General features: G+C 39.8%; 1 protein-coding gene across 3 annotated transcripts in view; it reads right to left on the reverse strand.

Moving 5' to 3' along the window:
* NCOA7 (nuclear receptor coactivator 7) overlaps positions 1-21,582 on the reverse strand; it is a 145,044-nt gene that overhangs the window by 120,646 nt on the left and 2,816 nt on the right. The gene's annotated exons all lie outside the window — the stretch shown is intronic.

A 21,582-nucleotide genomic window follows, 5' to 3' on the forward strand; every position in this document is an offset into this window, starting at 1 on the left:
TAGGATTTCAGGTCAATGGGATACAAATCACTATGAAGAAGGCACAGGGCCTAGAGGAAGAACACTTAGCCTTATGCAGGGCCCACCCCACCGCAATCCCCACATACACCAAGATCTCAAGGATGAGTATGGGTTCCTGGTTAAACGGTACAGGAAGCAAGTCCAGCTTGAACAAAAGCAAGGAGACACAATATTTCTCTGTTGCTCCAGGATCAAATGTGAAGCAGGGCAACAGTGGGAGATGAGGATGAAGACATAGGCAAGATTAGGGTCATGAAGACCTTTCATGTCATGCTGAAGAGTTTGAACTTGATCCTAGCTATGCATTATGTGCTGCCACCCCCTTCCCTGCACCTATGTCAGCACCTATGTCACTAAGTGATCATGCTGGCCCAAGGGCACCACTCCCGGCAGACATCACCAAAGGGGAGGAGGGAGTGTAACACATACAGATCACAGAGGATGGACTTGAGAGGATCGAGAACAGGGAAAACGGACGCACTAGAAAGATATTACAGTAAAACTAGTAGAGAGAGGAGGGCCCACACTTTGGCCAGCAGTAATTGACACAGAAGGAGAGGGCACAAGTTCAAAAAATATTTAGGAGGCAAATGAGTTCAGATTTGGTGACTCATTCCATGTAGACAACATGGGACAGAAAGGAATGATAAATGCTTTCCAAGTTTCTGCTTCAGGGACTGGGTAGACTGTGAAACCAAAGATATGATACAATCTACAGGAAGTGGCATGCATTTGGGGCGGGGGGCAGAAACAGATGAAAGATCAGTTTTGGACACGCTGCCTTTGAGTGCTCATGGGATAGTCAACTGGAAACATTCACCATGCTTGATTTCATGTAAAGCACAGGAGTGCAGTGAGGGCTAGAGAAAAAGATTTAGAAATTATCAACATATGGCTGTAGTTAAGGAAAAAAAAAAAAAACAGTACGATAACACCCTGCAGGTATGACAACTATGCACAGGGTCCTGTATGGAAACAATGGATGACACAGTTTCAACTCTTACTGCTTGATCTCCATGGCTTTAACATGGTGGTGCCCTCAAGGGATTTACCAACCAGTAGGGAAATTAAGATGAGTGTCGGGTCAATGGGATACAATTGGTTAAACTAACTCCACAATAAAATGTGGAGTTAGTAACCTGGAGCTGTCCGAAAAATAACACTAAGAAACCAGAAGACACAAAGTTCAATTCTGATTGAGGTGACAAAGTAAACCTTCTAGGGTGGTGAGGATTTCAATAAGTAAAGAGGAAAAAGAGACAGCATTCCAGAAAGCGGGAATACCTGAGCCTAAGTATGCTCATGAAAAGGGCAAGATGGGCAGAGTAGCTACCGGGCAGAGAAAGAAAACCAACCACGATGCCTACCTTCTGTTAAGTCACTATTTCAACGTATTATCCCCATGTTCTCTCTTTTAATCCTTACATCCACAATATGAGGTAGGTATCCTTACTTCCATTAAACTGAGGCTGAGAGATACTAATTTCCCTAGTTCAACATGACCAGCCTTGGTGGAGCAGAGATTTAAGTCCAGTTTGGTGTACATTTCAATGTCTTTCAATAACCTTTGGAGCCAGAAAGCATTTGGAGATGAGTTAGAAAGAGTGGTCTGGAATCAGCAGCCTCCAACGCCTCGGCGTAGACTCTACAGGTTAGGACAAATGTACCTGGCCACGAGTAGGATGGGGGTCACTGAGACCTCCAACAGGACTGCCTCAGTGGAGCAGTGGGGATGGAAGCCACGCCTCAATGAATGAGGGAAGTACTCATTCAAGAACTGTGGTAACAAAGATAAACAGTGGCCGAGTGTCCAACTCTCCTAACCTCCATTTCACATGTGGCCTGAACCCACTGGGCTCCTCCCCAACTCTATACCTTAATCCTTACTCTTTTCCCAAGCTTGAGGTAACCTTGCTAACACTCCTTCTGACCAGATCCAGCACAAGGGCCCAATTCTGCTCCCCCGACCACTCGTGTGACCTTCTCTCTTGGCCGTGTAAGCGTACTTCACGTGTCACTTATCACTTACTGTGAGGCACTTAATCGTACGCTGTGTGACAACGCCACTTCACTTACCCTCCTCAGCCCCAAACAAACCAAAGTTCCTCCAAGTCAAAAACCATCATGTTTCATACTTTCCTTATACTTCCCTAAATACCTAACACAGAACTAGGCAGAAAAGCCACATAAAAGCTAAGCAAGGAATTAATCCAGTCCTGGGGATAAGATCAATTATATGGCAAACTGATATCAATCCAAGGATTCCTCCCAAATTAACAATTATTTGGAAATGGAGAATGTAGGTTCAAGCCAGCCTCTCTGGAACTCCAGATAGAATTAGAACCCTGGCTTTCTGCCCTGCCCTGGGCCAGGTGGTTTATTTTAAAGTTCCTCTCCTGCATGCCACCATATGTGATGATCTCTGTTTATTAGATCTCCCCTCATGAATAAAAATGAAGTCATAACAATCTAATTGGAAAATTTTTATATTGCAAGCTGAGCCAGAAACTAATATGTGGTTCCAGTGGAAAAATATTGACAAAAATAAGTACAAGAGGAAAAGATTAAATGATCCGAGAACTGACATCTGGTGCTGCTGTGTCTGTTTAGAACTGGCAGAGCTCTTTTTCCATTTTCTATTTGATAAATAAAAAAATATCCAAATCTTTGGCTTCTTTTAAATTTCTGGGAATTTATACATTTCTTAAACAAGACAGATGCAGTTCTTTCAGGTCTAGGCACACCAACAGATTAACCAGAAAGAGATCAGCAAAGGATGCTATAAAAATGATTTGCACAGCACACCACCCAGCAGCCTTCATGCTTCAGTGAAGAACCAGAGCTCCTTTAAATCAGTCTCTAATGGGAACTACATTTTCCATTATAAGTGGTTATAATGGGCTTCTTAAAAGCCCTTTTTTCATTTAATGCTGACTTTCTCCTCACATCAATAAACGCTAGACTCGTCCAAACACTGAATTACAAGAGTCTCCTGCATTTACAGTGTGTTACATTTTTACATTTACGGTGTATTACATTTACGGTGTATTACATAATTACAAGAGTCTCCTGCATTTATGGTGTATGAGGGAACACAAGATGTATCTTCTATTTAAATATTATTTTGTAATCTTAAATCAGAATGGTCAATTTAAACCTACATTCAGTTCATTATTCAAAAAAACAAAAAGAAACCGGCACATACAAAATCCTTACCTCATAAGAGCTGTGTTGAAGACAAAGTATTTTCTGTGTCACCAGCAAATGTTTGATGCTCCCCATGACACCACTTAGAAGGGATTTAAGGACAGAGCTACCAGACTCCCTAACTACATCAAACCAGTGTGGACCCACAGCCCAGTGAGGCTTTTTGGCTTCACATCTACACTGCAGCTCCTTGTTCATTCAGGTATAACCAGCGAGGACTAGAAAAACACCAGAGCACCCATGATGTCCATCAACTGTTTTCCCAACAACAGGTTTCCTATTATACAAATGAAATAATGACAACAGCATGCTTTAAGGCTTGGTCACACTAAATTTGGCCACATAAGGAACAGACCAAAATGTACCACTCTATGCAGACATTTCCTCCTAGAAAATACTTAGACTTATACTGAAATATGACAGGTGTTCAGTCTTTCTCAAAGCCATACTGTCATCTAAACACGTAAAGGGTATTCAAATATCAGTGTTAACCAAGGTCAGAAATTTGAATACTCTTTTTAACAAGAAACCTGGGAAGAAAGACACAGAAATAGAACAAAAGTCTGCCACAAACATGTAGGGGGAGCATCTAGGAGATTAACGCCCCCAGATAAACAAATGTGTGTCACAGAAGCAAAGCAACAGAAAACAGAACTTAATGGCAACAAAGAACTAAAAAGTTATGCCTGAATCAAGGTGATGATCAAGGACAGGCCAGTGGTCCATCACCTGAATGGGACAAAGGCAATGGATGGCAAAATGACTGGAGACCTGATCAACTCTTACTCCATTATTCTTTGCCTAGGGAAATGAAATTAGACCTGAAAAGAATTAAACAAATGTGGGTTTCAGTGCTCTTTTACCTAAGATGAGTACAGAGGTTTCATCAAATCTCCTAGATACTCTAAATGAAGAATCAACTCTGGGCTAGACAGATCACTTTATAAGTTCTCTCTAGGAAGAGAACGTGCAAATGAGATTTCTAAAACATCACTGGCAGGGTCAGGAGTTGTTGAATATGTGGAAAATGCCAAAAGCCTGACAAGAGGCAAATACTTTTTAATTTTCAACAAAATAGAGAAGGTAGTGTGCAAATTACACAGTGGAGAACATCACATAGATCCGTAGCAAAATTTTAGACGTGATCATTAAAGGCAGCTTAGCAAGGGCTCAGAAGAGGAGGCAGTGAACCCTGAGATCCAGAATGTTAACAGAAAACCAACCATTCAGCGGAACAACAACAACAAACAAGCAGATCCCTTTTTGAAGCATCTACCATGGACCAAGGACTCTGCTGGAGATACAAAGATGAAGACAGCACTCATAGGCCAGGAAGCTCAGGTGGAACAGGCAACGGACACCCATCAGCTGGTAAGACGAGTGGTCCGATATTGGTGGGTACAAGGAACCACACAGCACAGAGTGGAAGCAACTACTCTGCCAGGAAGGGAAGGAGGGTCAGGGAAGCTCCACAGATGATGCCAGAGCTGGACAATGAGGGAGGAACGGGAGTTTGATCCTGAATGCAGAAGAGGTTGGTCTCACTAGGCAGAATGAGGATGGTACGAGCCATCGGGAGGGAATACATGGTACACAGGGAGGCCTGCGTGGTCTGGTGTGGCTCTCGTATAGGGCTGGTAGAGGGGAGGAAGTTCAGAGAATGGCGGCCTAGCCAAATTATACTGACCTAATTTCCCTCTTGGACATAGTTACTGTTCCAGTGCATCAAGGAAATTAGGTAACCACTGTGTAACTGTACTTAAAAGGCATTGGGTAAGTTTCTCTTGATCTGCTTATGAATAAGACTGAGAAATGTGGCCTAGACATGGATGGATGCTTCTATGATTAGACTCATTACAGAAAGCACTGAACCACTGTACCAAGAGGTATGTGCTGACCAACTGACTGGCCTCAACCCGGAGCTGGGAGCTGACCTCCAACTTCAACCTGGAGGGAAGATGTTAACAGCTTAATGCAGTGCTCGTCCTTAAGGCTTGTCCTCACCAGTAAATTCATCACTGACATGAATGAAAACAGGGGCCTCGGGGCATCCTTGGTGGCGCAGTGGTTGAGAATCTGCCTGCCAATGCAGGGGACACGGGTTCGAGCCCTGGTCTGGGAGGATCCCACATGCCGCGGAGCAACTGGGCCCGTGAGCCACAACTACTGAGCCTGCGCGTCTGGAGCCTGTACTCCGCAACGGGAGTGGCCGCAACACTGAGAGGCCTGCGCACCGCGATGAAGAGTGGTCCCTGCTCGCCGCAACTGGAGAAAGCCCTCACACAGAAACAAGACCCAACACAGCCAAAAATAAATAAATAAATTAAAAAAACAAAAACAGGGGCCTCATTAGACTTTTGGAGGGATAAATAACATCCTGGATAACAGCATTTCAATTCAGACAGACAACAGCTGTCTGTAGATTAATTTGGGGTTCTACATCTGGGAGAAGTGCTAAGGAATGAGAGAAAGGGAGAACCCAACATTAGCACAAGTGACTATGACCTGCAGTTTGAGGTGACAGTAAGATCCACACACCCAGTGGTGTGATGCCACTGCTTCCCAACCCCTCCCGCCCCACCTTGGCAAAAACAACAAAACAAAACAAAACAAAACCACTAATGCAATCAACCCAGAATAAAAAAGACTATGGTGGTCTGTCCCACCCTTTTTGAGGATTCGAATATATCAAGATTACTGCACTTAGCTCTGGGTCTCCCACTACCGTACAGGAGAAATATAAGGAAACTGGAACAAACAGAATGATTAACTAACACAAAATTAAACTTTAAGAATAGTAGTCAAAGGAGCTGGTCAGGGTTAGCATGGAAAGAGTTGGGAGGAAAGGACAGCTATTTCCAAATACCTCAAGGATCTTATCTGGCAGAGGATTTAGCCTTGTACCAATAGAACTTCAAGGGTGTGCCTAGGACTAGGCACCGGATATTAAGGGAGAGGCGTCTTGGCTCAACGTAAGGGCTTGATGCAAAGAGCTGTCTCCAGAGACAGCAGCTTCCTAATCGCCAAAGATGACTGAGCACAAGCTGGACAACCATTCTGTGGGGTCGCTGTAGACTGGAAGTTCTCAACCTTATCAAAAAATCAACACCCCTCACCTAAATAAATACAGTTGCCCCTTGAGCAACAAGGGTTTGGACCTCGTAGGTCCACCTATACTCCTATTTTTTCAGTAACTATCGTACAGTCCTACAGGATCCTCGGACATAGAGGAACTGCATATACAGAGGGCCCACTGTGAGTTATACACATTTTTTTACCTACATGGAGGATTGGTGCTCCAACCCCCCACATTTTTCAATGGTCAACTGTATATAAGTATTTTATAACATGTCCTTTATAATGCTGAGATGAAGATGATAGATAATATAACCCATTTAACACACTGAATTTTATGAAGTCGATGTAATGCCCCAAAGGAAAGTAATTGATAACAGGTAGTTCAGTATGTAAATTCTCAGGTTTCAAAAATCAATATAATGCCAAAAGAAAAGTAGCTTACAACAGGTAAGTTATAAGTTAATAATTTATAATAATAAAGTAAATTCTCAGGCACAATTTCATTAGAAGACACAACAAAACACTCAGATGCTTATACTAACTTATTTAGGACAAGTTTAGCTATAGGTGAAATAAGATCAGAAATAATTTCATACATGTGAGAAGTACAGAAACATGAAAGAGAAGAGGTGAGAGGTTGGGAGGGGGTGGGTAATGGGTAGGTGGGAGTGCACAGAACATTAGAATAAAAACTAGTGCTATAAATAATAACCAGCATTTCTATACATAGTAATTTAGAACCAATCTCTTTCTCTTTTCTTCAGAATGTCCCAATAAATATTCATGTAGGTCCTACAGATGACATGAAATTTGAAATATAAGGACAATTATTTGTTGTCTAGGACCGTCCTGCTCATTGCAGGGCACTTGGCACCTCTGCTTCCCCCAACTAAATGCTAGTGCCCCTCCCCAGGAACCATGCCAACCAAACTGCACCCTAGTGGGGAATACTACACTCACTGAAAACCACTGTTACAGAGGAAAGTCAAGTTCCATGGATAAACTAACATTTTTAATTAAAATTTTTTAATTTCAAAAATTCCTTCAAAGCTGAGATCTTACAAACTCCACACAGCTGAGTCATTCTCTGTTTTCAAGATTCTCTGTGCTTTACCTGAATAACCTCTCGGACTCTTATTATTAAGGCAGCACAGCACCCTTAAAGCAGGACAAGCCCAGTTGGAATCCAGACTCTACCATCTCCAAGGTATGCAGCCTTGGGCAAGTTACTCAATTTCTCCAGACCCCAGTTTCCTTATCTGTAAAAGGCCTGGTATAGAGATGAAAAGTGTTCAAGAGGTATCTATCGAGTCTAGCACCCCACGGAACAGAGAATTCTCTCCATTGAGATTTCAACAAGCCCAAACGTTCCTGTGTTCATGAAAGTTACACCTGGAGAGCCAGATTCAAATTTGCCCCTAAACAGAAACATTAGATCATGAACTAACTCAAGCCAGGCAGCCCGGGTGAATGAACGTAGAGATGACAGCAAGCAGCAACAGTTAAAACTGTTTACTGAACATTAACCACATGCACCAGATTTTTTTGTTCAATGCTATTACACACACTGTTTAATCTTTATGACTATATGAGAGTTCATATTCTCAATCCTTTTTAGATAAAGAATCTGAAATTTAGAAAGGTTGAAACATTTATTCAAAGTCAAACAGCCATAAAAGTTAGAGCCAGAATGATCAGCTTTATCTAATGCCAAAGTCAGAGCCACTCATTATGGCCTCTAATGAGAGGCAATATTACTACACAGAATTTTCACGTCAATTGCCTGGTTCTTTCCAGATTTACCCACCATTAAAAGAACAAGAGGGTGAACACCAGTTTTCTGGTCAATTGTCTTTTAGGACATCGATCCTGAACTGTATTCAGGTTAGTCACTGCTATTCATTAATAAATGCACTGCACTGAACATGTTCAAGCATTTAATAAACATTTATTGCACTGAATTAGACTTTTAAAGAGCTAACTGGAAAGCACATTCCCTTAATTCACTAAATTAAGTGAATTACCTCTTAAGTTTTAAGGACAGAAGTAATAATATAACTTTGAATATGCCAGAAATATTTCCCTTAGCTGTTGGCAAATTTTTTTTGTTTCTGTTGTTTTGAAAAGTAATCTTCTGCCAATCCAATTATTTCCCCGTTGAAAACGAAATTAGTAAATACAAAGAATCAGAATTTAAAAATGGAATTTTGATCTTTTTAAAAAATGTTCTTTATTGATTTTAAGGTACAAAAGCCCCCCCTTTTTTTTTAGGGGCTAAAACTGAAGGTCCTTTTTAGAACTAAAAATTATGATTCTATTAACTTCTACCAGAGGTTTTTAATATACTGCATGCATTCTCTCATTAATACTTATAAGGATATAAGAATTCAGTCTTGTACAGTTTTCTACCTGTACACAAAGAAAGTCATATAAAAAGTTATTGGACACAATGAAAACAGAACAGAGTCTGCTCTGCTGATCTCACATCTCAACCATAAGAGGAAACTTCCTCTTTCTCACCATCAATCACTATTTATTGGTTGTCTGCTCTATGCATATGATTGTCCCTACCCTCACAAGAGTTGAAAAAAATCTGATGCCTGCATCGCCACAGAGGTAGTTTCTAGGGACACCCCCTACTATTGCTCCAGTACTGTAAGATCACTTCAGATGATCTCTAAGGTGAGTCTAAAGATGGTAGGCTCCAAACAGCATCAATAAACAAACAGGTGACATGGGAAGAAAAGTTTGTCTTCAGTTACTTCTGGAATTCATTTTAATATTATTCAATAGACCCACTGCTAAAATCCTAGGATCTCTGGCCTATTTGACTTTTTTTGCAGATATCTTCTAGCCCTGGCCCAAAAGGAATTTAAAAAAAAAGAAAAAAGTTCCACAGTCTTCTGGAGTCTCTACCAGTATAGAACTCAAGCCTATTCCCCAAGGCCTTCCAGAGAGTAGGCACCAATGTGAATCACTACACCAGCTGCCTTTGCTCACAGCAAATGGCATCACTGCTGCAGGGGTTCTGGTCTTGCATCATGCCCCAACTCCTTCAATTTTAGGACAGAAATAAGTGTGGCCAGTGGTTACTACTAATTATTATTATTTGATGGGAGGTATCTATTTGATGGATCTGAATTAGGGTTAATTCATGCAAACAAAACCAATAAAGTTTGATGGATGAAAGATGTAATAAATGGAATACCTTTCCATAGAACATACAGTATATGGGCTGCAAACACTAGTTTCCAAGAATTACAGTGTCTTTTGAGACTGTGAAGAGACAGGAAGTTCACTTTACCAGGTAAGCTGCCATTTCACTGAGGAAAAGTCATATGCTTCTTTGTTCTCATGTGGATGGTACCGGCAATTGAATGCTATTTTCAAAATGCACTGGCATACACCCAATATGTGTAAAAATGCAAAATAAAAAATAATTGAATTATCACCCTTTTTAATACACTTTCAGCATATTTATTTACATGGAATGTACAGGTGGCATTAAACAATTTACACTTACTCAAAATAGTGCCTTGTCACATACTGACAAGCAATCTCTTCAATCAGTAAGCTTACTAAGAACCTGTTTTATGCCTATCACTGCACAATTTATCTAAAACCTATGCATATAAAGAGGACTCAATACACTCTGAGAAAACTTCGATTTTTGACAAGGAAATAAAATCTACAAAAATTAAACAATCAGAAAAAAAGGATATGATAGAAAGTAATGCCAAATAAAATTTGTTATGCAAAGAGAAATACCAATGGAAAGAAAAGGGCCAGGTCACATAGGCCAGTGTTCTTAGGGAAGGTGTTTGAAGTGGGACAACACCAAAAACAACCATTCTGGTTATAGTTCAACAGTGCTACCCAATGAACAGTCATATCTGTAAACCAGAAAGAGTTTTCTCATTAATGAAAATGTTCTCTATCAGAGCATGCTCAAGAGGACTGGAATTCTACCCTACCCTCAGATGTGTAAGGCACAAATGGAGAGGCGCGTGTAGTGCTTTGGTCGGTACGGCACAAGATGTGGGAAATATGCAAACGTGGGTTCAGGAAGAAGCATAGTGAAAAGTGCTACGGGGCAGGGAATCTGCTCAACACAAAATTAAACCAGCATCAGGAAGTAGTGTGACCTCTTCTTTGAAAAAAATTATGCGTATGATATTCAATTCTAATTTTCCAAGAGACTGGGTTAAGAAATCAACTCTGTGGTTTAAATATGTTTTCTTTTAAAGGTTTATTAAGTTGTTTGATATAAAAGTTCTTGCAGAATTCAAAAGAAAATGGGCTCTTTGGCCATTTGGCCAGACTGGATTGTTGTACTCAATTAAGCACTCCCGCCTTGTAAGAGAATTACACGTGCAAACCGTCTGCTATGCCACTTTGCGGTGCTTTGCACTAGTACACAGAGTATTCTTCTCTACTCTGTTGGCCATGTGGCTTGTTTTAACCAACAGACTGAGGACTAACAGTGTACCCACTTCAACTTAAGGCTCTAAGAGGCCTGGCAAGTTTCTGTTCTCCACCAGAAAAGTATGCCTCAGGTAGTGGCTTTTCCTTCTTCAGCACGGGTCCCAGAATGAAGATGTGTGGAACAGACCTGAACTCCTACCTCAGCTTTGGAGTCCAGCCCAGCCCTGCTGGACCCAGCCAACAGTAGCCAAACCACAGTTAACCTGCAGATTCATGAATGTGAAATAAATATCTGTGGTTCTAAGCCACGAAGATTTGGAGGCTGTTATGCAGTATTATTACAACAAAAAACCCAACACACCTTTAGAAATATCCTAATCCACAAATTACTTTGTGGATTTTTACCAGGAAGATCAAAGCCACATAGTACATCTTACCATCTATAGGCATAATTCTACCGAGGCCTGGAATACCAAAGCCCAGAGACAGAAGCAGCCAATTAACAAAAACAGCCAAGAAAGCATCCCTTCCTTCCAGCTGTCATTTACCTCACAACCAATGTGCATGGCTGTGGAAGTTTAGCTACAAGGAGGCATCACTTGACACCAAGCGTGACTTATGTACATCTTGGTACATTCACCTACAGACTTTGATATTATTTATTGTTATGGTTGAACTGTGTCACACCACCACCACCCCCAAAAAAATGCTGAAGTTGTATCCACTGTAAGCCAGGATGTGACCTTATTTGGAAACAGGGTCACTGCAGATGTAATCAGTTAAGAGGAGGTCATACTGGAGTATGGTGGGCCTCTAATCCAATATGACTGGTGTCCTTATAAGAAGATGGCCATGTGAAGATCAAGACACACAGGAAGAACTCCACGTGAAGACAGAAGCACAGATTAGAGTTAGGCAGCTACAAGCCAAGGAGTGCCAAGGACAGCCAGCAAATCACAAGAAGCCAAAAGCAAGAAAGGATTATTTTACAGGTTTCAGAGACATCGTGGCCCTGTCGACACCTTGATTTTAGACTCCACCCTCCAGAATTATAGACAATGAATTCCTGTTGTTTTAGGCTACCCAGTTTTTGGTAATTGTCAGAGCAGCTCTAGGAAACACTCACTTATCTTAAATCTTATATACTATCACTGTTCCAAAAGGATACTACCTCAAAAATATTGTTACTTCCCCCTTATGTCTATTCTGCCACTTTCTCATATAATTTAAAGGAAATGTGGGGATATGATTGAGAGCATCGGTAAATATTAGTTTGAATATTAGAGCAGAAAGCTCACATAGTTAACATCTGTACCCAGGAGCCAATTCAAGCACAGTTTATTGAGTAGATGGACTAAGAACTGACCTGATTATCAGGGAAAATTCTTAACATAAAATGAGTTTTGAAATCTTCTGAGAATGTAGCATCACCATTGTGGCATGCCACTCTTACCACACTTTAGCAATTTTAATCTAACAAACTCATACTGCTACATTTCTCACACACACTTATGCTGTCTTGTACCATTTTCTAATTAATGGCTCCTCATGCCCATATTCCTTTCAATCAGACTGTAAGCTCTCAAAAGGAGTGTCTCATGTTCTACATGCATAAGCAAGTATGTAATGTGCACACATTACAACTTCTAGTTCAGGTTAAACATAGGATTTATGTTTAATAAGTTGACTTTTTAGTTGTTATGGCTAAATACATAACAGAAACTGACTTTGGTTATAGAACAATAAGGTCTTACCTTTTATTTATATTAGTGGTCTCCATTTTCTAAAGTTATATTCCATGCCAATAAAAGCATCCGAGCATAAAATCCTAGTATGTATATTTTTCACATAAAAAATGTCTTCTGCACTAATACATGCATTATAAAACATATAACAAAATAGAAGTCATGAAAAGATGATACAGACATTCTAACAATTTCTTCCCATACCCTCAAGGGGCACATGAACCCCACTGGAGAACCACTGGTCCAAGCTATGACAGCAGATACATGAAAATATCTCCTAGGATTTGGTCCTTTCTAGGACACACAAGACCTATGAGAATCTAAAATATTTACGAACTTTAAACACATTCTCTGGCAAACTCCTGAAACTCTCTTGATCAAACAAGCAATACTTTACAGTTGATGATAGTTATCCTTGCAACTAGGATTAGTCTGTATATTACTAGACCCTAATTGTAAATGCATTTAGTAACTGTGATGTTCTTTGCAATTGAGTCCTTTAGTTTTTAGACTTTAGGAATAAAAATCTATTATCAAAATTTCAGGCAAATATCTGTAAGACTGAGAGAACCAAATGATACAACATTCTGATCTTGAAAATAAAAGAATGAGAAAGATGGGCAAAGAGGAAGATGGAACAGAAAACTCATAAACCATCTCCTAAGAATGTTATCAACACAACAACATGCAGTCTTCTTGTGTTCCATGTGCATGCATGTGGACAACCATGTGCTAGAAACCTGAAGGGCATAGAGTAGTACAAAACACAACCCCTACCAGCTAACTGTAAGAAAAACTAAGTCATAAAGCAAGCCTATATTTAATTTGCAGTACAAGATGCTACCAGAAAACTACTAGAGCTAATCAATGAATTTAGTAAAGGAGCAGGATACAAAATTAATGCACAGAAATCTCTTGCATTCCTATACACTAATGATGAAAAATCTGAAAGAGAAATTAAGGAAACACTCCCATTTACCATTGCAACAAAAAGAATAAAATACCTACGAATAAACCTACCTAAGGAGACAAAAGACCTGTATGAAGAAAACTATAAGACATTGATGAAAGAAATTAAAGATGATACAAACAGATGGAGACATATACCATGTTCTTGGATTGGAAGAATCAATATTGTGAAAATGACTATACTACCCAAAGCAAACTACAGATTCAATGCAACCCCTATCAAACTACCAAAGGCATTTTTCACAGAACTACAACAAAAAATTTCACAATTTGTATGGAAACACAAAAGCCCCCGAATAGCCAAAGCAATCCTGAGAAAGAAAACTGGAGCTGGAGGAATCAGGCTCCCTGACTTCAGACTATACTACAAAGCTACATTAATCAAGACAGTATGGTACTGGCACAAAAACAGAAATATAGATCAATGGAATAGGATAGAAAGCCCAGAGATAAACCCACACACATAATTGTCACCTTATCTTTGATAAAGGAGGCAAGAATATACAATGGAGAAAAGACAGCCTCTTCAATAAGTGGCGCTGAGAAAACTGGACAGCTACATATAAAAGAATGAAATAAGAACACTTCCTAACACCATACACAAAAATAAACTCCAAATGGATTAAAGACCTAAATTTAAGGCAATACCCTATAAAACTCTATAGGCAGAACACTCTATGACATAAATCACAGGAAGATCCTTTTTGACCCACCTCCTAGAGAAATGGAAATAAAAATAAACAAATGAGACCTAATGAAACTTAAAAGCTTTTGCACAGCAAAGGAAACTATAAACAAGATGAAAAGACAACCCTCAGAATGGGAGAAAATATTTGCAAACGAAGTAACTGACAAAGGATTAATCTCCAAAATATACAAGCAGCTCATGCAGCTCAATATCAAAAAAACAAACAACCCAATCTAAAAATGGGCAGAAGACCTAAATAGACATTTCTCCAAAGAAGATATACAAATTGCCAACAAACACAGGAAAGGATGTTCAACAACACTAATCATTAGAGAAATGCAAATCAAAACCACAATGAGGTATCACCTCACACTGGTCAGAATGGCCATCATCAAAAAAACTACTAACAATAAATGCTAGAGAGGGTGTGGAGAAAAGGGAACCCTCTTGCACTGTTGGTGGGAATGTAAATTGATACAGCCACTATGGAGAACAGTATGGAGGTTCCTTAAAAAAACTAAAAATAGAACGACTTCAGCAATCCCACTACCAGGCATATACCCTGAGAAAACCATAATTCAAAAAGAGTCATGTGGCACAATGTTCATTGTAGCTCTATTTACAATAACCAGGACATGGAAGCGACCTAAGTGTCCACTGACAGATGAATGGATAAAGAAGATGTGGCACATATATACAATGGAATATTACTCAGCCATAAAAAGAGACAAGATTGAGTATTTGTAGTGAGGTGGATGGACTTAGAGACTGTCATACAGAGTGAAGTTAAGTCAGAAAGCGAAAAACAAATACCGTATGCTAACACATATATATGGAATCTAAACAAAAAAAAAAATGGTTCTGAATAACCTAGGGGCAGGACAGGAATAAAGATGCAGATGTAGAGAATGGACTTGAGGACACAGGGAGGGGGAAGTGTAAGCTGGGACGAAGTGAGAGAGTGGCATGGACATAGATACACTACCAAATGTAAAATAGATAGCTAGTAGGAATCAGCTACATAGCACAGGGAGATCAGCTCGGTGCTTTGTGTCCACCTAGAGAGGTGGGATAGGGAGGGTAGGAGGGAGACGCAAGAGGGAGGAGATATGGGGATATATGTATATGTATAGCTGATTCACTTTGTTATAAAGCAGAAACTGACACACCATGGTAAAGCAATTATACTCCAATAAAGATGTAAAAAAAAAAAATTTCAGTACAAATAGTTAAGTGCCAAAATAAACTGAAATTAGTAGAGCAGATGTCTTGGAAAGTGTTGATGGAATTAAGAATCAACCTGGTGCAGAATATTGGCTTCAAAAGGAAGAAATGTGTAAGGAAATTCAGATAGAGCGGGCAGCCAAAAGCCTGAAAGCAGGAATTACCCCATGTGCGTGAGGGGTACTGAGGACCCTTCTGACCCTACTAAAGTGCTGAGTTTATGCAGGTGATGAGTGGGAGATACAGTTGAGTGCCTGCAATGTGGACAGGATACAGTACCATTATCACCTAAGCAGCACTCTCTGGCTTAAATTTCCAAGAGAAAGCCACCACCATGAAAATCTCATAAATCCTTTCACCTACTCTACTTATTCTTGAGGAACTAGTCTTGGGGCTGATCTATACATAAAACAAGCAAGCAAGCTAAATGCAAGAAAATACCAAGCAGATGGCGTGTGGGTGAAGATGTGGAGGAAGTGAAATATTAGAAGCTTTGAAAAGAGGAAGAGAGAGTAAAATATGTCAAAATGAATATGCATCTGATGAAGAAAAGTCAAGAATATAAGAATCCTATGATATATTAATTTTAATTATTTCTAACAATTATCATTGTAATATATATGGATAACAAATAAAATGTGAAAATAGAAATTGCCTATGATCCCAGCAATGGAGACAAAAGTCTCAATATTTTATCACTTTCCTGTCTTTTCTTCCATGAAGCTGCATTTTAAAATCAAATTAGGGTTTTTTGTACATACAGTTTAGTATACTATCAAAAAAGACTTCATTATGGGATTTGTCTCCAATTTTTACAATATCAACCTTGCTAATAGCCAATACTTATATAGTTGCTTACTCTGTGACAGAATTCCAAGTGCTTTACATATATTAACTTATCTAATTCTCAATACAATGTGAGAGGTGGATACTATTATTATCTTCATTTCACAGATGAGAAAACCAAGGAGAAATTAACTTGCCTAAGTTCACCTAGCTGACAAACGGTGGAAAAGGACTTCAAGCCAGGCAACAGGCTCCAGCATCCCTGCTCTTAACCCATCTACCATACCACCTGCCTTCCAGAGACAATGTGCTCCCCACTGAAATTAAGCCTCATCTCTGATTTTTTTAGAATGTGCTCAGAACAGAATCACGGGTGCCAAGGGATTCTATGAGTTGAACTGCTCTCCATCAAAGGCATAATACCCCCATATAACCTCTTACCATCTGTGAAAAGGGAAAATGACCCAACTTCAACTTGCCAGCATTGTTATGGACTTTTATAATCTAATTATAGTCTGCATTTCTTTGATGCAATGAAGTTGAATATTTTTTCATGTTTTGGCCGTTTGTAGTCCTGTTTTGTGAATTTTCTATTCCTGCCGTATAGATTGTTTGTGTCCCCCATCCCCACCCCAAATTCATACTTTGAAAACCTAATGCTCTAGGTGATGGTATGAGGTAGGACCTTCAGGAGGTGATTAGATCATGAGGGATCTACCCTCATGGGATTAGCGCCCTCATGGGATTAGTACCCTCATAAAGGAGGCCCAGAGAGATCCCTAGCCCCTCCTACTAGATGAGGAAACAATAAGAAGTCCATGGTCTACACCCTGAAAGAGGGTTCTCACTAGAACCTGACCGTGCTGGCACCCTGATCTTGGACTTCCAGCCTCCAGAAATGTGAGCAGTAAATTTCTGCTGCTTATAAGCCACCCAGTCTATGGAATTTTGTTCTAGCAGCCCAAATGGACTAAAACGATTCCTTCCTAGAATGCTTTTTAAAGAGTTAAACTGTGTTAAATTGAAATTATTTTAGAAGATCAGAGGGTTGCTAACTAGCTGTTTCAGTGGGGGCCTAGAGCCCGGCAAGTAATATACCTAGGGGGAATCACCAGGACCTAGGGCTGAGGGCTCAGCTGTAAATACCTGGGACCGTAAGGATTGAGCAAGCCCTCCCAACAGATTAATATCCTAAAATTGTGCTTTACAGCATACAGCAGGGGCTGTACCTACTGGATGGCTGGAATAGTCATTACTGCTACTCAAGACACACTCAATTCCTCACATCAACATGTCTGGGGAAACAAATGAGTAAATCTGATGTTTGCTTAGTGAGGTCAGAATTACAGAAGGAAAATGAAAGATTTCAAGGGATCTCACACCTATGGAGCAGTCTTACAGATTTTGCCTATTCTACATGGCTAGTTTGGTTAGTGATCAGAATCGTCCACTAGTCAGAGGATTCCACAGGAACAGTGCTGAACAAATGCTATTAAATTCTTACTGGCTAAATCCTCTGTTAATCAGTCAACAGCAGTTTACCTCATGTCAGGCACTTTGCAATAAAATCAAGCACAGGGCTTCCCTGGTGGCGCAGTGGTTGAGAGTCCGCCTGCCAATGCTGGGGACAAGGGTTTGTACCCCGGTCCGGGAAGATCCCACATGCCACGGAGCGGCTGGGCCCGTGAGCCATGGCCGCTGAGCCTGCGCGTCCGGAGCCTGTGCTCCGCAACGGGAGAGGCCACAACAGTGAGAGGCCCGCGTACCGCAAAAAAAAAAAAAAAAAAAAAAAAAATCAAGCACAGAGGACGCCCTCCGATTACTTGGCTTGGAAAGAAAAATACTATATTCACATACTTAGGAGTCACTTCGTAGAATGGGCCACTATCTCCAGATGGTTCATGTCATCCATCAGGGTTGGCGGTTAATACTTTCGATTTTTAAGAGTAACACCACACTTGGAGGGTTTCACTCCTTTATGTACGAACTACAGAAGCAAACCCAGAGGCAGAGGCAAAAAACAAAAAACACTCTCTTAGGTGAGGGCCATAATAAATATGAACTTTTTTTTTTTAATGAGTGTTAACACAATGTTTAGAGAGAATTAGTAATAGTAAGGCAGGGATGCTAAAGAAAATGATACAGACATATTCTACGGAGGATGGCGGGGAGCAGAGTAGAGGAGGGATGAATAGTTAAATAAAAGCTTCAACCTTGGGCTTTTTTTTTTTTTGACCAATCATAGCATGTTATCCAAAATCATAATTAATTTTTACTAGAAAGGCAATTTTGCTATTTATGAGAAATGCCTGTTGCCAGTATGGAAGCCTACTTGGGATACTACATTACATGTGGAAGGCTCCATGAGTTTCTAGACTCTCAACCAAGAATGGCCCCTAGAGATGACACCAGAACTGAGTGTGGCTTGCTAATGAAAGTAGGAGGACCAAGTGTTCCATGCAGAGGAAACAGCGTGGAGAAGAAAAAATCATATGCAGCGCATGTGCAGGAAGTGACAAACAGTTTTGTGTTACCAACATAGAGATTCTGAACTTGGGGTCCATAAACAAGGACATGTAGGCAAAATGGTGTGTTTCGTGTGTGATGAGACCATGAACTTTCATCAGATTTTTTTAAAGAGCCCATGATTGGGGATGGGGAGGTAAGTTAAGAACAACGGTGAGCCACATGCATGACAGGGAGGGGCAGGGGACAAGAGATGAATTCCTCAGGGCCCAGGAGAGCAGGCTAAGTAAGATTCATGGTGGACTCCTTCCTGCGCAGGATGGGAATCCTTTATAAGGTTGAAGAGGGAAGTTTAGAAGGAAGACTGGGTGAAATGTAGGGGAAAGTAAAGTGCAGGCAACAGTCCAAAGCATCTGAGGAACCAAACAAGAACAGTGGGAATGGAGAGAAGGCAATTAGAGAAATGATGATGAGATCAAAGGGGCAGGCTGAATGTTCATATTTGCTTGTATGTGCACAAAATGTTACTGGAGGATTCTCAATTAACTGATAACTCTGGCTGCCAGTGGACAGGGGAAGCAGGTAACTAGGAAAAAGGATGAGAGGGAATCCTTTCAATGTTTACCCATATGTACCTTTTGAATCACATGAAGGTATTGCCTACTACAAAAATAAAACTTTTTAAAAAAAGACTTGGAGGTTACCGGAATGATATGCCTCTATGTAAAAATTTGCCCACATCTCTCTCCAAATCCCCTCCTCAATGTTTCCAGTTGCACTTTTGAATTCAGATTATTTTTACCTCAAAAGCTCCTGGACTGCACCAATGACTATCCCTTGAGAAGGGCCAGTCTCTCTGTGGACCAGGGTGATAAATGTATGAAAATGAAGTTGACACCACACAGATGCAAATAACTATTTACGTGGTTAAATTCAACCAACTTAACAGGTAGTTGTCAAAATACCAGAATGAAGAAAGTCTGATCAATTAACTCAGGGAGCTCAATCTTTTAAATTTTATGGTGAATAAAAGAGACTCAAGGAAGAATCTCTATGATTTATTAAAACAAAGATGAATCAAATAAATTACTGATGTGAAAGAGGTCAGATGTGAGGTACAGTGTGGTGAGTGTTAAGCTAATTTAGGCTAGCCCTTTGGCTAAAAATGACTTTTTTTTTTTTTAATTAAATAGAGTGAATCTCCTGGTCAATCCAGAACTGACTTAAACTGAATGGTTTTACCAATTTTAAATTAGTCAATAGTAGACATAAATTTAATAGTTAAAAAAAATAAGTGGATCTTAGTTTTGCAAAACTATGTAACATTGTTTTCCATTTGGCTATACAAGTGTAAATATACTAAACTTGCAATACTTGTTCAAAGCACATTTAATGGAACCTATTAAACTTGTTAATCAAAACATACCATATCCATAGATCAATTCTGCACATGTTTCCATTTATTGGTATTATGTTTTATATTTTTCCTTGTTCTACAAAAGATGTGAGTCAGCTTAATAAATTCAATAAAATGGGAAAATATACTTAGGTTAAAAAAATCAGAAGAAAAAAAAAAAAACAAGGTAGAACAGAAATTCCAAACCAAAGGGAAAGTCAGAACATCAATAATACGCCATAGGTTTTTACAGGGTTATTAAAATTAAGTTGTAAATCTGACTCTGTGTTTCCTAGTTGCCAAATCAGAAAGGGAAATATAATCGACTATCTAATTCTATTTTTGCATGATGAAAAATGGACACTCCATAATTGTTCAGGGGAAGTAAAGCTTTTCTTTGGCATTTAGAGTTGAATGGAAATTCTTGCAAGAGTCTTCAAGCAGGAGCTGTAGAAGGAACTATTATCTTAATAACCACATCTCTTAATAACAGTAGGTTTCTTATGACTGTATTAATAGAATGCTTCAGTGTGAGCACAATTTGGGGGGAGGGGTGCAAAGGATGCAAAACAAGGTAACCAAAGTATACAGTTTCTGAAGATCTGGCTAGACTCCTGGTGTAACACCTAGAATTGGAGGGGCATGGGTGGACATCATGGCCTCTGTTCAGCCAACTCTCTATAAACATTTCTTTCAATTAAGCTTCTGGTCAAATTTATGAGCAGACAATTCATTGTCTCTGGCATTCATTACCGTTTTTAAAGGGAGATTAGTATACAACAATTATTCTTCATCCACTAGTTCCCTATATTTGAAATTCAAGGTTATACCAATTTTCTTTTCTATACTTTTTCTGCAACCATAACAATTTTGGTTCTAACATATGTGAATTGAGTGGATCTTACTGGATGTAAACAACAACAACAAAAATCATGGGCTGGGATAAAAAACGGTGGGATAAAATAGGGACACTAAGGGACATTTAGCGAGGAAGGGATAGGGGGTTTGGTAATAAAACCTCAGGAAAGATATAGAAAAGTAAGATAGAGTAAATCTAGGTCTTAGGATTTCATTCCAGTGGTGCATGTGGAGTCAGGGTACTGGGGGGCTCACTTGTCAGGACCCAGGTAGTGAGTCATTCAATTGCAGGGGCGCTACCCATTTGGATGCAGGACACACACAGAAAAATGCCTCTTCCATTCTAACATTAGGAACTGATTTCAAGGTCAAGAGTGCCACACAGTCAAGCGCTCAACTTCTCTTTGTCAAATGAACAAATAAGTGTCTATTATCTGCAACAAAGTAAAGAGAGTTTACTGTAACCACAGGGGAGGGCTCTTTTGAGAAGTTTAAAGTGAGCAAGGAAGAACAATATAAATTAACTGCTCAATATCCTTGACTACAAATAGAAGATGTGTAAAATGTAATTATCTTTATTTCATGGGAGAATTTTTTCTCTGTTTGAATAAATCATAACTTTTTTTTCATAAGCTCCCTCCCACTGCTGGTTCCCCCAATCTCACTACCTTTTACATAAAAGTGTTATTTCCTCACCATCTAGGAAGAGCCCAAGTAGG

This window comes from Pseudorca crassidens, chromosome 13 (genome assembly GCF_039906515.1).
Source record: "Pseudorca crassidens isolate mPseCra1 chromosome 13, mPseCra1.hap1, whole genome shotgun sequence".
In the NCBI taxonomy this organism is placed as follows: Eukaryota; Metazoa; Chordata; class Mammalia; order Artiodactyla; family Delphinidae; genus Pseudorca; species Pseudorca crassidens.